At 34.9% G+C, this 13,571-nt stretch overlaps 1 protein-coding gene across 4 annotated transcripts in view; it reads right to left on the reverse strand.

The window, feature by feature from the left end:
- Positions 1 to 13,571, reverse strand: part of LOC128238202 (uncharacterized) — a 45,912-nt gene that overhangs the window by 17,588 nt on the left and 14,753 nt on the right. For 2 of the 4 annotated variants that reach the window (XM_052953852.1, XM_052953847.1), the window contains exon 1: positions 9,497 to 9,620. The exons of 1 other annotated variant lie outside the window; for it this stretch is intronic. The gene's annotated coding sequence lies outside the window, so the exon portion shown is untranslated. Of the gene's footprint in view, positions 1 to 68; positions 195 to 9,496; positions 9,621 to 13,571 lie in introns of those variants that run through there. One more of the 4 variants, XM_052953848.1, reaches the window with a different exon arrangement.

Below are 13,571 nucleotides of genomic sequence, written 5' to 3' on the forward strand. Positions count from 1 at the left end.
TCAAATTACATTTGTATAAACTAACAGTTTAAGTAAAAGAAATGTCTGAAAATACTGTAATTACATACCTATTTAATCGTTAGTATGTTATATTCCTGTCCTTTTCGTTTAAGTTTTAGTAAAACATATTGGGAAACCAATTTTGTATAGAAGTTTACTTTTGGTTGAGCGGCAAGTAATCTCGTATACATTTGTATATTTATTTATAGAAACAGTTAATTATTTATTAATAGAAACAGTTAATAAAACTTTGTTTTGTTTCAGACCAGTAACCAAACCATATAAAATGCAGAAAATTAAATTGAATTTTTTATAGCGTCATGCAATTCTTTAAGTTATAACAACAAACATACACTTTCTCAAAAATAAACTTAATAAAAACTAGTTTTTAAGATTCTGCCTGTTGACCGATTAATTATAATCAAGTAAATAACGCATTATTTAATCAGGAACTTGTAACATACTGATGGACCGAGTTTTTCAGTGAAAGATTTGATGATAACATAAAAGACTAACATGTTCCATTATGCAATATTCGTTAGTAAAACTGCAACACGCGTCATAATGGGTGACCTGTTTTGTTTCCTGGGATAGTGTGAACTGTTGATTGCCTGTAAAGCGTGAACCCGCGTAAGCCACCAAGTGTGGCTTACCATGTAGACTCTTTAACGATCCCTGATGCCACCACCCTTTGATTTGATTTCCCAGCTCAAACTATTTCAAACGTCTAGGTGGCATTATGCATTGATGTGTATTATTCTTATGGTAGGAATTAACCATGCGTTGGACCCGACAAAAAGGAGCTGGCCATGAGAGCCCCAGATAACCGCTGCGTCTTTCGGTTCCAAATTAAATTCCGCAACTTATAACAATCAAAGCACAGAAGGTGCTGAGAGACCACGAGAAGGGTAGGGTAAGGTCGAGGCTTGAGATTGATGATGCAAAAAATTGAAATGGTGATTGCGAGAACATTACTCATTTGTTAGAACTTTTGATGTTTGTAATATGATCATATTTCAATAATTTAATAAGTCCATTCCACAATGGTTGTACTATGTTATGCCTTTTTTTAGGAGGAATTTTAGTTAATAACTACACATGTATTACAAAAACCGTCTCCGCATTGTTATTTGCATACACACAGTACATGTACATTCATAAACCTCTAGTCAAACAAAGGAGCAGGTAAGTAAAATCAATTTAACAATGTACAAGGCAGTAATGTCGAATCATGCTCATCTCAGTAGACTCGGCGATCAACTGGATTATGGAATGCCGAATCGACCGAGATAAGAGTGGGCACGTTTACGCAGAAATATTTCACAAGAGCAGAATAGTTTCTTCCGTGTAAGCAATGCTAACGATACACGCAATATATTAAAACACCGTATCATTCACTCTTAATTTAAAAAATGACTTCTGGCATTTACCTATACCAATAATCTTAAAATAATTAATTCAGAAGAACTTGTTACTCGGAATGCAAACTTTGAAAACTAAGCTGTTGACCATTAATGAACTCACTGAACTAATTTACTGAACCATAGTTCTTGAAAACCATATACCAATTAGGACTTTCAAGTGATCTCTGTAACTAAAGAACTGTTAATTTTCCATTCATCAGTCGGAATATCCTTTCATTACATAGACTTAAATTTACAGGGACCAGTCTGTTAATCAGCAATGAATACAATAAACGGCACAAGGGTATAAGCCCCGTTGGACGTTTTTTTATTAACTTGTACAAGTTCATTACGTTTGTACAATCCTGTTTATACCTGCCTTTGTAAAAATAGATCGGGAAGTCATTAAATCATAGTCATGACATACGCACGCGACTGAACATATTGTAATTGGTCGCAATCAGCATTCTGATTGGTCAAAAATATTCTAATATAAATAACTACCAAATTCGATTCTAGCTTGCGAGATTCTCTATGCATTTCAATAAACAGTTACCGACTATGAAAAGGGCTTATTAAATGTCAAACAAATAAACTAGCAAATTCTATTAAACATACAAAACATTTTCGAGGTATTTCAATTCGTAACATGTTTCTTTTATATAAAATAACAACCTTTTTTCACCTTAAAAAGTTTTGAGTAGGACTGCCAAAAGGTTTGATGATTTGGCTATCAGAATAAAAAGGGGTACAACTCTTAGGCTACAGTGAAGAGTTTTATACGGCTGTGATAATATTCGTCACAATTATATCAAATTTGATTTATTAAAAACAAAAGATTCGCTCTTTTGATTTAAAATTACAACTGCTCAATAAAAATATATACGTTCAAGCAATGTAAACAATTTAAGCAGGCAGTATTTGACACAGTGACACAAATACGTTCATTACATGACGGAAGTACATAATACGTTAGGTTTTGACAGTTTTTGTATCCGTTTCCTTATTTCAACTTAAGTCAAGTGATTGACATTATTTACAATCCATGAAGGTCAAACCAACTCGTTTGTTATTTTCAGCATGTTAAAATTTTCTGTTTATTTTTTAATAAAACTTAATAAAATGGAGGGTCAACAGGCATCAAAATTCATATACATGTGGGTACGATACCTTAATGTGTTATTACTAACATGATATAAATTTATTTCTTATATTGTACAATTTTAAAGTTAATTGAGCATAATTCACAATCCCAAATTGATGCAATAACTCTATAAAAAATTAGCTAAAATAGGTCTAAGAACTGTTTATTTAATAATTCAAAACACAGTTCAAAGTCACGCAATTTTCTATATTCACTTTGTAAACAAACAATATTTCAACTTATACATTCAATAGCTTTTTAAGGCCTTTAGAAAGATTAAACATTAAGAAGGGCATAAATGTCTGATTTCCGAGTAGACTTATTTATATTACGATTACAGTGATACACCTACTTGCCAGGTCAAAATAATCTCAAAAATACAGAAATATCCATAGATTCCGCCAGTTTGTTTCGCACTGAATATACCCCTTTAAATTGCGCAAAAATAATTTGTACGTTGTTATAAACAAAATGCAATAACAAGGAGATCAGGTACCTTGCGCGTCATATTCAGAACAAGGAAGTAATTTATCCTGTTTACATTTAAACTTGTTTAACAATGATCAATAATAACGTTCATGCACAGACTAGTTTTGATATAAATCAATCAAATTACATTTGTATAAACTAACAGTTTAAGTAAAAGAAATGTCTGAAAATACTGTAATTACATACCTATTTAATCGTTAGTATGTTATATTCCTGTCCTTTTCGTTTAAGTTTTAGTAAAACATATTGGGAAACCAATTTTGTATAGAAGTTTACTTTTGGTTGAGCGGCAAGTAATCTCGTATACATTTGTATATTTATTTATAGAAACAGTTAATAATTTATTAATAGAAACAGTTAATTAAACATTGTTTTGTTTTAGACCAGTAACCAAACCATATAAAATGCAGAAAATTAAATTGAATTTTTTATAGCGTCATGCAATTCTTTAAGTTATAACAACAAACATACACTTTCTCAAAAATAAACTTAATAAAAACTAGTTTTTAAGATTCTGCCTGTTGACCGATTAATTATAATCAAGTAAATAACGCATAATTTAATCAAGAACTTGTAACATACTGATGGACCGATGTTTCAATGAAAGATTTGATGATAACATAAAAGACAAACATGTTCCATAATGCAATGTTCGCTATTAAAACTGCAACACGCGACATAATGAGTGACCTGTTTTGTTTCCTGGGATAGTGTGAACAGTTAATTGCCTGTAAAGTGTGAACCCGCGTAAGCCACCAAGTGTGGCTAAACATGGAGACTCTTCAACGATTCCTTGTGCCACCCTTTGATTTGCTTTCCCTGCCGAAATCCTTTCATACGTCTAGCTGGTGTCATGCTTAGATGTGTATGATCCTTGTGGTAGGAATTAACTATGCGTTGGACCCGACAAAAAGGAGCTGGCCATGAGAGCCCCAGATGAACGCTGCTTCTTTGTGTTCCGAATCACAATCCGCAACATATTATAAAAATCTGGTTATATTTTGGTCTGGGCAAAGCAGGCCAAATGTTAATTGACTGGATAATATGTATTCCATTTAATTTTCGGTAAACCCACGACATCCAACCCCGGCGGCCCGGCCGAGGTTGACACGGCTGAGAGCGGCGCCATCATCGCCGGCATGGAATCAACGGCCTGGTGGAAGCTACTGTTGATAAGGAAGCGCCCGATAGAAGCCATCATTTACTATATTCAGAGCATATAACATAAAATGATTTGACAAGCGGCCAAATGCCCTCCAATTTGAGATAAACATAAATAGCTGTATTCGTATGAGCAAAACCGGAACAAAAAAACATGATTAAATGGGTACTTAAGCTAACGACAGCTTCAGTGAAATTCATTAGAGACTGCACAAATTGAACGTACGATTCGCAAAGATGAAGGTTAGTCAAGGATGAACTTATTCACTTTAATCGCAAAGCATGAGAAAAAAATGTCCAATCCAATATTGGGCTGAAACATCGGGACAAAGCGAGGATAGATTTCGCCAATTAATGAATGTTAAACTGTATATTGCTATTGATCATGTTAATACAATACCGTTTGAGATATTTATAAAATGGTGTGTATTTTTTCTCAAACGAGTTTGCGTCCTTAAAAGGTTGTTAAAAACAGTTTATTAGATAGACCGAGAGTTTGTCATGCTAAAACGTAAGCGGCTGCAAGTCTCCGGAAACTTCCTATACGAACAATTCCCGCCATAGATCGTTACACGTAGACAAGCCAAATACCAGCCCTTATGAAAGCTAAGTGCCAAGGAAGGCGTTTCTGACTGTCTTATGACACTTTATATGGAAGGCAAGCCTGTCTCTAACACTGACGCCACCCGGACACTCAATGCCATTTATACGTTTGCAACAATTGTTCCCTTATACGACAAAGAGCAAAACAGTATGGGAGTAAACATCATACACATGATTATTCTCCTATTCCTTTTATACATATGTAAATAATGTGAAACTATTTCTTGACACAGCTCACTTTTAAAATGTCAGTATTAATCGTTTAATTTCGTTTTTCAGGAACGTCTTAAAGTGACACTCAATTCAAAATCAATACATACACATGTATAACAAACATACATTTTGAGTGATAAACCCCTTTAACTACTTACTAAATCATTCATTTATATAAAATATTGATTACTGATAACAAAATTGTAACAGTGTATTTAATAGCTGAAACCCCAAAAATATTAAATTATCGTAGAATGCTAAAAGATTTACAGTGATCTACTGTAGTCTGATAAAGGTAGAAGTACTGTGTTCCTGCATATTTATTTCATATTAAACCCGGAATTCTTCACCAGAGCCATTGTTTTCGACATTTATTCATCTTTTTTGGAATATTAAAACAATATTATTTATTGTGTTCAATCATATTTGGGAGTAAGAGTGCATCTTTATAAGTATTGATCGGACTGAACAATCGTTGAAAGCCTCGTTGCATAACATCCCAGTCTTATATACTTATACCTTTTCTAAATCTTCTTTCTGTGGTGGCATATTACTGCCGTAGGATAAAATAATAGCGTTATAGTTCTATCTAGTTAATACTCGCGATACGTTTTTGGTAAGATAAATATCATAAGACAGGCTTGGAGGTGGTCAGACCTGCCGACTATTACCCTTTTAAGCTATACAACACTAACATATAAGGCTTATTGTTTGCGAAGTCCACTTAATACTAACGTTATAAGATTCGTGTTTCCACTTGCATTCCAGATTCAGGGTATAACACGTTATCTAGTTATGGTTTGCGAATTCCACTGCATAAGTAACATAATAACTGGTTAACATTATAAGATTCGTGTTACCACTTAGCCATACATGCATTCCAGATTTAGGCGATAACATGTTATCTAGTTACGGTTTGCGAATTCCACTTAATAAGTAACATAATAACTGGTTAACATAATAAGATTCGTGTAACCACTTAGCTATAAATGCATTCCAGATTCAGGCGCTGACAGGTTATCTAGTTATGGTTTGCAAATTCTACTTAATAAGCAACATAATAACCGATTTACGTAATAAGATTCGTGTCACCACTTAGCTATAGATGCATTCCAGATTCAGGCGCTTTCAGGTTAACTAGTAATGATTTTCGAATTCCACTTAGTAAGTAACATAATAATTTGTTTACGTTGCACGTTCATGAAAATCCGTTAATTGTGTTTTACGTCGGGGTTTCGTTTCAATGATTTCGTCCCTTTTAAACTGCGTCTGATTTGTTCAGTTTAAATACTGTAGTAAGAAGACTAAGGCAAGGCCGACTTTAAGCTTCATGCTTCGAATATTTTAAGAGCCTAAGATTACATTTAAACATGCCTGTTCAAGTCGTTATAAAGTTGTTCAAAGATATTCATTGTTTGATTACGTTTACACTTGTGAGTGATAAACTCAGGTGATGCTGTTTTGTCATCTGAAGTTTGTGTCTACTAGCAGAGTAATAACAGAACAAGAAGACTCACCGTGTGTCTTTACAAGATTGCCGAGTACATTATACAGATGAAAAGGTATTATAGAGGATATTTACTGCAACCATATAATAGTATACACTTACTAAAAAACTAGTTGCCCTCTGTGGGGGAAGAACCGGTGGTCTATTCCAAAAGCCGACAGGTCCTGGGCAAAAGCTCACTTGGATTATAAAGAAATGCAAATAAATAATACGTTGACCGGTTACTAACCGATATAACACATTTTATGTGAAAGTAATGGGTGGATGGTTCATGAGTCATTTACCTGGCAGTAGGTTGACTGAAATATACAGCTCCAAGAAAATGCCAAATCATTCGATATTTTCTAACCACTTGACATAAAAAACACAGATCATACATCGATCAATGGGGCTCAACTTGCTTCAGAGCACTTCACCGTGATGATGCATTCATCAGAACATGTTTCTTCGAAATAACCAAAATGATTCAACAGGCTGTTTTTCGGAAATAAGTTGTTTCTGTAAAATCCAGTGTGTATGTATCACTTCATCATTAAAGAATATATTGGTGGCTTGAAATTGAAACCGTATATGGATAGTTAAGTATACCTTATTTTGTTGCAACGGTGGTGCAGGTAAAAATTTGAAATATATCCTGTTGTAACAGACAATTCAAAGCAGAATAAAAAACATTTTTCGTTAGATGAGCGGTTTCTCGGTTGACCCTTTTTCAAGCAACTGATTTTAGAGAAGGCTCTTCTAAAAAAAAAAAGTATTGTTGTAATCCATGTTGCACCACGTGGGTCAGTTTTATATTCACCTATCATAGAATTTGTTACGAAAGGGATGGTGCATTAGGGTAACACAGATGACGATGGCAAATGGAACTTCCTATGTAAGATGTTCACTGGTCCGCCTTACCTGTTTACAAGCAGAACTTCTAGCACACTTATATCGGATGTTCATGGTAATCACTGGTACGCCTTACCTGTTTACATTCAGAACTTCTAGCACAGTTGTATCAAATTTTCATGGTTATCACTGGTACGCCTTACCTGTTTACATTCAGAACTTCTAGCACACTTATATCACATTTTTATGGTTATCACTGGTACGCCTTACCTGTGTACATGCAGAACTTCTAGCTCATTTATACCACACTTATATCGGATTTTCATGGAAATCACTGGTACGCCTTACCTGTTTTCATTCAAAACTTCTAGCACACTTATATCGGATTTTTATGGTAATCATTGGGACGCCTTACCTGTTTACATGCAAAAATTCTAGCACACTTATATCAGATTGTCATGGTTATCACTGGTACGCCTTACTTGTTTACATGCAGAACCTCCAGCCCACTTTTATCGGACTTTCATGGTAATCACTGATACGCCTTACCTGTGTAAATGCAGAACTTCTAGCACACTTATATCAGAATTTCATGGTAATCACTTGTACGCCTAACATGTTTTCATGCATAACTTCTAGCACACTTATATCGTATTTTCATGGTAATCTCTGGTACGCCATACCTGTTTACATGCAGAACTTCTAGCACGCTTATATCGGATTTTCATGATTATCACTGGTACGCATTACCTGTTTACATTCAGAACTTCTAGCACACTTATATCGGATTTTCATGATAATCACTGGTACGCCTTACCTGTTAACATGCAGAACTTCTAGCACATTTATATAGGATTTTTATGGTGATAACTTGGACGCGTTACCTGTTTACATTCAGAACTTCTAGCACACTAATATCGGATTTTCATGATAATCACTGGTACGCCTTACCTGTTAACATGCAGAACTTCTAGCACATTTATATCGGATTTTCATGGTTATCAGTACATATTTGTCGTTCGTACCGTGTTTGTATGTATGCGACCACAATGGCAATCTGGCGGTGTTTTACGGGTCGAAAGAAACAACTGTAAGTGACATATAGGCAGCTATGGTTGAACAAGTTATTTTATCGATGGCCACTTCCCACAAACAATTGTCCTGTATGACGGAAGTTAGAGAGATACTTATTGAAAACACTGTGAACACTGACTCTGAAAGGAAACAAAAGCATATCTCAACAAGATAAAAACCCAGTTACTCGGTTTCTATACAAAGGGGATGCTCTTTCTCCGATCCGGTTTTGTGAGTAAGTATTCTTTATATCTAGTATTAATGTGACACATTTGTGTTTTTTTTCGTATCGATTTGTTTACCATTATATTAGAATATCGATACCCTTAACTTTACTACGCTGTCCAACATATCATTGTAGAGCACGATGTGGGTGAGACCAAAAAAGTTCAGATGAAAACGACATATGCTGAACGAAGTGACATTAATGGCACGTCCACAACGATTGTCGTGCTAGCACAGGAAGACCAAGTATCGGATGAAAACCATTGACGGAAAACGATTTACTTGAGCAGCTAGGATTGTGTGCATAGAAGATAGTGAAGAGGAAAATACGAATATAAATGAATATGTAAATTAATTCTACCATACACATATGGAGTTTTCAAGTGAAAGCGATTTACTTTGGACCATTACATTTACAAATAAGATGTTAAAAGCGTTGAAAAATGTCTACACGTTGTCTGTCACCGTTTTGCTAAATTAGCTACACGCCATTAGAGTTGCTTAACCAGCTACATAGATTTACAGGAATTTGGCAAATCGCTGGAAATCAAATGACGTTCTAATCATTGAATTACCTATAAACGGTCAGGTAATGATGAGGGTATGCGACGTTAATGCGTAAAAGCCTACAATGACTGATTTATTACGCAGTTCCTTTATTGCCAAAAACGCGTAGTATTTTAAATATGATCCTTTATAAAGACAAGATTGACATGGCGATGAGTATTTATATTATCAAAGAAATAAGCCTTACTTTATAATTAGCATTGACCTTTACGGTTGTTTACTGAAGAACAAAATTAATACCGAATAGGATCGGAAATTGATCGTTTATCACATTATTACCTTTTGTTTGTATCTAGTCCTTGTTATAATATTAATTCAAAATTTAGTATATCACTTGGTGTTCTATTACTTGATCAGTTTAATATTCCTTATTTGAAACTGCATGTTATACTACTATGTTCATTCAATTATTATTTATACACAGATCAAATGTTTTTCCCTATGACGAGGGTCTACTTTCAAATGATAAAAATAAACAGAAGGAAGTTTTAACTTTGTATTAACATTGCGTTATTTATCACCAGTTTGTTTTGATCGTAAGATACCGATGAGCCATTAGTTGTGACGTATGCGGAAGTTTTATTGTACGCATTTGTTCAAGCCAAACAAGGTATTGTAAATCTAAACTTCCTTTTTGAAGTATTTTGTCCAATTCTCCTCAATTTAATTATAGAACCAGCTTACGTTTTATATCACGATTAATTATGTCTGGTCTCTTAATATAGTCTGATTAATCTGATAGCGAACATTGACAATTGTTACAACTGAAACAATTAATTCACAATCTTACTTGAAAAAATGAAAGAATTATATGAAAGGCTACACGATAAAACTTTGTTTGTACATAACCGAGCAGGGTTATTATCAATGAATGAAAATTCTGTCTAATAACGAAAACTATTCAGCTGTTTTAAATAGAGACGTTATTACTATTTGCAAGAGCCCAGCACACCCACACCCAAACACACGCACGCACGAACGAACACACGCACGCAAGCACCCACTCACACATACACGCACGCACGCACGCACGCACGCACGCACGCACACACACACAAGGGCGCTCGCACGCACGCTAGCACTCACGCACGCCCGAACGCTCTAACGTACACCAGCACACACACACGCACGCACGCACGCACGCACGCACGTACTCACGCACGCCCTCCGCACACGCGCACACGCACGCACGCGCCTATCACACTAACATGCACAGGCACGCACACGCACACACACACAAACACACATACCCAAACACTCACGCACGCCAGTACACTCTTACGCACGCAAGCACACACACTCAAACACACACACGGCCGATGAAAGCCGAGTCGGCATATCGATTCTCTTTGCATATGTTGGCCCGTTCTTGGGCCGATCAAAAAAGGAAACTAAATTGTATGTTGAGCTTCTGTATCATTAAAAACAAAAAAAACAACCTCTGCAACAATGTTTATAGTCCGTTTGGTGTAATAACTCCAGACGTATAGTCCGTTATATATCGACAAAAGTCAAAATACGCAGTAAAATTCTAATTTCAAGACAAAAAATAAAAAAGTTGGAAAAACGGTAAATCTGTGAGAGTGCAGCTTTAAATTTTCTTTTAAAAACCTCAAAATTCTATCAACCATGCTAAAATACCCTATTAATCTGTCACTTTAAAGAACATGGTGCATAAACAACAAGTCACTTAACACTTCGGCTGAGATTGTTGCTAGGCTACAAGTACGGTACAAAAGACCACTAATCAGCATATGTTGTTTTAGAAAAATAACCAAGGCCAAAAAAAAAAATTTGTTTGTTTCGGGTAACCTTCCCAAAATTTCTAGGTAGGGTAGGTGGGGATTTTTTTTGTTCAAAATCTGTCGTAAGTTCATAGTGTTTTCTTGCACATGGCAGTCTTTCCTACATAACTGTTATTGCCTGACTTTGTTTTATCATATAAACAATACTTCTGATTAAAATCTGCATTTATCCGCCCTTCGTAACTCTCTATTCGCTAACGAATACTTTTTTTGCTCGGAAACGGAAGAAAATAGTTAGGGTCGGGGCATTTTTATAGGTAGGGTCGGGTTACCCGAAACTGACATTTTTTCATTTAGTTTCTTTTTTAAATATGTATACAAATCAGTGGTGTATCAACAAGCTCCTCCTATACTTTTTCACAATGGGAAGGTGTGAAAAACAGCACTGTCAGAATATAAAGCTTCATCCTTATTATCAAATATGATTGCGAAGTAAATATTACATGTTACGGTGACTTACCTTAGTGTTGATTGATTTGGGCAACATTAATTGTGTGCTGCATCTTTTTGTTTACCAATTTATAAATTAATTGAAATTGAGAAGCATTGGTGAAGAAAATATGATACCTATCATTGTTCTTCTTATTTGGCAAATTGCATGTCCTTGTTAATTAGCTGATCGCCGTTAAAATTAAGAGCTGATCCAGCTTTAAGTACACCCACTTGCAGTCAATTTGCATGAAAAGGTGAAGTTGAAGGTAACGTTGGTTGTAATTTTTAAGATATTACCCTACCTTTAAGTTAGTGGTTAAACAACCTAGATCTTATTATTCACATGCTCCAGGCTCTTTTGTGTTCCAGCATTAAGACACTGTGTTTTACAAATTTTGCTGTGAGGTCAACAGTGTCAATATAAACAATACCTTTATATAACAAAAATGAGTTGATTGTATTGTCAGAAGACTTGAGAAATACCAAAATTAAATCAGGAGAAATAATTTAACCTTTTTGCAAATATTCGTTGTTATGTTAATCGGATTGTAGTAGGCAATTCTAAATTACTTAGACAAAACAACAGAACTGTACAAAAACTTGTTTAAAATACAGGTAATTGCACCATTTTGATAAAAGCAACCACTGCCCTCCTGACACCCCTTATGATATTTCTGGGGGAAACTCTGATAGACATTGAATATGAAATTTAAAGTGTACGAAAATAAGTAGAACTAATGTAAAATTGTAAGAAAATTTAAGCTTAGTCCAAATAATTGTACGTTGAAGGATTTTTTTTATGATATCATAAAAACAAGAATTATTACTAGATATTGTTATTTTATATTAGTTCCGTACACAAAAAATAAATATCCAACGAGTAATTATGAATTTGATGGGGTTTTCTTCATTTCATTCATTCAAAACATAACGCAAGGCTGCAGTTCACAGTTTTACAACAATCGGAGCACTTCGGTCATGGCCGAGTTGTTACGATTGGATTTACGAGGTCTATCACGAAGCTTGTCGGAGGTGGCCGAGTTATTACGATTGGGTCCAGTTGTTCCCCTTGGCATTATTGCTGTCTGTGTCAGTCAAGTTTCGTTTTATTGGAAAGGTAGATCATGTGTTTAATGCTTGTTTTGTGCAAAATAGCTTTGTACTTACATGGTAAAATATGAATATAAGCCTGTATTATCCATTTCAAACATAAAATTGTTCACTAAATATAATTTCAATATTTTTCCAAACCAACCCAGTTTTTGCACAAACAGGTTTAGACGTTAGGGATTGAAAGAATCCCATATAACACGTCTATTATTTTAGACTACTTTAAGCTGTGCGACTTCAACTACAGCGTAACAGACACTATATCAAGGAGTAAGACTCTTTCAGAAAGATTGGTTTATTATGAATTGGTTGTAAGTGTAAAATATGGTGCTCTAAGGATTCTTACTTAGTCTTTGCAAACTGTTCAGTCGGGTGATGTTTAAAACCAGTTAGACAAATAACAATTACATCGATTGTTCATGCATTATATATAAAACTACTATTTGATTTGATTGTTCTTGGTGGCTGCCGGCAGTATAACGGCGCCCCGGTCACCTACTGGGGGAAAAGAGCAAGTAATCTTAAATGGAAATATTTTTGTCTAACCGGTAGACTGAAAATGCATCGCGAAATTATATGACATTTAAGCATTTCGAATAAACCATTTCAGGATATGCCGCTAAAAAGTCATATATGACATTTCACAAACTAAAACACGATATGAAACGTGCAAAATCGTACCAAACACTGATCGCCTAGCCCTTTCATGCGCGGAAATAGGTTCCAATTCCATGATTTAAAAATATTTTGGGTTGTAAAATTAGCAGTATTTTAATAATATCGGCCGTATTTGAAACGGTCTTAATATGTTGATCTCTATCTAGTGAGCTCCCCTTACATTTTTCTCTTATCAATTTCAATCAACAAGTTTATTCTCTCAAATTCATGTTCAACGTGAGACCATATTGGGGTATATGATAACGACAATGCGTTACAAACGTTAATCATAGAATATTTGTTGGAGAAAAAATACATTCACTAACAATTTAATATTTATAAGTATTAAC

This window comes from Mya arenaria, chromosome 6 (assembly GCF_026914265.1).
Source record: "Mya arenaria isolate MELC-2E11 chromosome 6, ASM2691426v1".
Taxonomy (NCBI): domain Eukaryota; kingdom Metazoa; phylum Mollusca; class Bivalvia; order Myida; family Myidae; genus Mya; species Mya arenaria.